Source organism: Ranitomeya variabilis, chromosome 5, assembly GCF_051348905.1.
Source record: "Ranitomeya variabilis isolate aRanVar5 chromosome 5, aRanVar5.hap1, whole genome shotgun sequence".
Lineage (NCBI taxonomy): Eukaryota > Metazoa > Chordata > Amphibia > Anura > Dendrobatidae > Ranitomeya > Ranitomeya variabilis.
Window position 1 is genome coordinate 38,703,566 of NC_135236.1, and position 4,085 is coordinate 38,707,650.

The 4,085-nt window shown below is 40.5% G+C and overlaps 1 non-coding gene across 1 annotated transcript; it reads right to left on the reverse strand.

Annotated features, from left to right (window-relative positions):
* Positions 1 to 4,014: 4,014 nt before the first annotated feature.
* On the reverse strand, positions 4,015 to 4,085 carry TRNAG-GCC (transfer RNA glycine (anticodon GCC)). Its single transcript has one exon. It is a non-coding gene; the product is annotated as a tRNA-Gly (tRNA).

Below are 4,085 nucleotides of genomic sequence, written 5' to 3' on the forward strand. Positions count from 1 at the left end.
TATATATATATATATATATACAGTATATGTCAGTGAGACACATATATATATATATATATATATATATATATATATATATATATATATTTATATTTAATTCAGCGCTAGATAGCAGAAAAGCCGGTAATTAAATTGCCGGTTTTTCCTATCTCCTTCACAAACCCGACAGGATGTGAGACATGGATTACATACAGTAAACCATCTCATATCCCTTCTTTTATTACATATTCCTCTTTACTAATGTAACAAGTGTCTCTGTAAAATGTGGGGTCTCTAACTATTAAATTAAAGGGTTAAATCCCAGAAAAAATTGGCTTGGGCTCCCGTGCAATTTTCTCCGCCAGAGTGGGAAAGCCAGTGACTGAGGGCAGATATTAATAGCCTAGAGAGGGACCATGGTTATAGGACCCCCCCTGGCTAAAAACATCGGCCCCCAGCCACCCCAGAAAAGGCACATCTGTAAGATGCGCGTATTCTGGCACTTAGCCTCTCTCTTCCCACTCCCATGTAGCGGTGGGATATGGGGTAATGAAGGGTTAATGTCACCTTGCTATTGTAAGGTGACATTAAGCCAGGTTAATAATGGAGAGGTGTCAATAAGACACCTATCCATTATTAATCCAATAGTAGTAAATGGTTAATAAAACACACACACATTATTAAAAAGTATTTTAATGAAATAAAGACACATGGTGTTTTAATATTTTATTATACTCTTAATCCACCTGAAGACCCTTGTCACCTGAAATAAAGTTAAAAAAAACAAACAACAATATTCCATACCTTCCGTCGTTACCGTCTTGTCCCACGCTGTAAATCCATCTGAAGGGGTTAAATCATTTTACACCCAGGAGCTCTGCTAATGCAGCTGTGCTCCTGTCTGTAAAACTTGGTGAATTAATGGAATGCATGGGGATGTACTGTAGTTACCTCGAGTCGCGGTGATGCGCCCCCTGCTGGATGAACTCATATGAACTCGAGTGTGGGAACTTTTCAGAATATTATCCCACGCTCGAGGTCATATGAGTTCATCTAGCAGAGGGCGCATCACCGCGACTCGAGGTAACTATATAATATATATATATATATATATATAGACTGTATATATTTTTTTAAGAATATTTGAGCCGATGGATCCATGATATGTCCATTTTGCAAGCCTGCGAGAAAAAAATCGCCGTACGGAAGCCATACGGATGACACACGGATACATTTGTGCGTAAAAATCGCATCCTCGCATTGAATACGGAACAGTGTTTTGGGACAATTACTGCGTATTACGGCCGTAAAAAACGGACCGTATTTACTTACGCCTAGTGTGACGCCGGCCTTACACTTTTTATGGGACTTTGATGTCTCCGTGTCCTCTGGAGGTCTACTCTACCAGAAGACAATCAATGTGGTCTTCTTAAAAATTAGTTTTATAAGAGCAAATTTGATAGTATCACAACGCACAGACGAGTACGAGTGCTGTCGGTGTTTTCCACAGATCATATTTATGCCTGTGATAGCCTTTGGGGCCATTCACATGCCCATGATTTTTTCTGGTCAGTGAAAAATCATGTAGAAATGTCCAATGGTTATCCGAGTGTTGGATAAAATTCACTAATGAAAGTCTATAGGTCCAGGAAGTTATCAGACAGGAGAAGGTGAGGAAACTTTCTTTTTCTCACAAGACAAAAACTATTGAATCTCTGAACAAACTCATCATACACCTATATGGAAACCTTCCATCAGATGTAGACGTCAGGCATAATTCCCCAGGTATATGTCTGAGAGAGTTTAACACTTGACGTCTTGACCTAGCATCGTTTCTGTTCCCATTGTAACTCTTCCTGTTGAGAAAAAAAACAGAGTTCAACGTCAATGGAAATTCCAACTAGAGGGACATCTTCTCCTGGAGCAATGGAGTTCAGTCAGAAGAAAGCTTTGTAGAAGAAATGTTTAGAAAATAGTTAGAATTTTTTTAATCTTGTATGTATACATGAAAATTGTTTTTCATAAAACGGAAACAGAAAACTACTCATGCATTATCACCATTACACACTGAACGGGAAACCACTGGGTAAATCTGACAGGGAGCAGGACTTGGGGATCCTAGTTAATGATAAACTTACCTGGAGCAGCCAGTGCCAGGCAGCAGCTGCCAAGGCAAACAGGATCATGGGGTGCATTAAAAGAGGTCTGGATACACATGATGAGAGCATTATACTGCCTCTGTACAAATCCCTAGTTAGACCGCACATGGAGTACTGTGTCCAGTTTTGGGCACCGGTGCTCAGGAAGGATATAATGGAACTAGAGAGAGTACAAAGGAGGGCAACAAAATTAATAAAGGGGATGGGAGAACTACAATACCCAGATAGATTAGCGAAATTAGGATTATTTAGTCTAGAAAAAAGACGACTGAGGGGCGATCTAATAACCATGTATAAGTATATAAGGGGACAATACAAATATCTCGCTCAGGATCTGTTTATACCAAGGAAGGTGACGGGCACAAGGGGGCGTTCTTTGCGTCTGGAGGAGAGAAGGTTTTTCCACCAACATAGAAGAGGATTCTTTACTGTTAGGGCAGTGAGAATCTGGAATTGCTTGCCTGAGGAGGTGGTGATGGCGAACTCAGTCGAGGGGTTCAAGAGAGGCCTGGATGTCTTCCTGGAGCAGAACAATATTGTATCATACAATTATTAGGTTCTGTAGAAGGACGTAGATCTGGGGATTTATTATGATGGAATATAGGCTGAACTGGATGGACAAATGTCTTTTTTTGGCCTTACTAACTATGTTACTATTAGCCGTGAATCTAACCCAGACCTCCTGTGTGGCAGGCGAGAATTCTACACTGAACCACCAATGCTTGATGTTCAAATGTTCAGAAGTGTTGAAAATCATCAAAAGACAAGAAAAGTTGTCAAATTATGAAAAAGGACTGAGCAAAACCAAAAAGGCGAGATTATAGGAAGGACACATGGATTTCTCTCTGAAATTTGGTGGACCCCCCTCTGCACATCCTCATTGATGACTTTTTGGTGACAGGTATTTTTTTCTGCAGGTGGAAAGGGGAGTCTCTTCCAACAGCCAAATCCTTCTTGTCTATTGACATCTACCATTGGAGTAAAGTCGGGATGACCAAACACAGGTTAGATGGTTGACCGACCACGGTTCAGGTGTCAGAACCCTAATGTATGGCCACCATAAGAGAACTTCAGGCTCATCAGTCTCCATAAACGTGAGTGGACATGGCCGTATAAACATGGCTACAATAAAGGGTCAGTCATGGGGGTGACGTCCAGGCTGCCTTATTATTTGCCAGTTGTCTCCATTATCCCATAATCTCAGGATTCCAGGACACTTTTCCTCATACTGTATTGTCAGCTGCATTTTATTCTTTATTTTTAGGTTATATTTCTTTTATGTCAGTGGTCTCAGGAGACACGTGTGACTCGCAGACCCCCAGCTTCACGGCTCATGAATAGAAGTCCCCGGTTGCGTCTTATACGCTGGCTCCCATTCACAGCCGAGCTGGAAGATATTTTATTACTGAGGGAAATTTACAACTCCAAATATTTGTAATTTCATCATTTCTTACGTCTCTGTGTTTGATTCGTCCTCATTTTATTAAATGTGGTTCTTGGTCAGATGTGGACAACAAAGTGCAAAATGTTCGGGAGTCGGAGTCGGGTTTAAGTTTTTTAATTTTTTTTGTAAGTTTTAGTTCCTTTGAGTAGTGTTTCTGTACATTTCAGATTTTCTCTTTACAGTGGAGGCTTTAATATTCATTATTATTGTGGAGTGAAGAATTACTGGAGACTTCTGTGTCGGCGAAAGCAATGGAAAGTGCTGATGTGGCAGAGCTGCGAGGATTCTGCATCTACTGACCTCACTGTGTCTTGTATTATAGAATCTACGGTCATAATATAAGAATAATGCTTTACTGCAAGAGACAACTCTTTCATTATGGTATTTTTTATGATTTTAATAATGAAAAATACATAGAAAAAAATTATATGCTGCATTGGCCGGGAATCGAACCCGGGCCTCCCGCGTGGCAGGCGAGAATTCTACCACTGAACCACCAATGC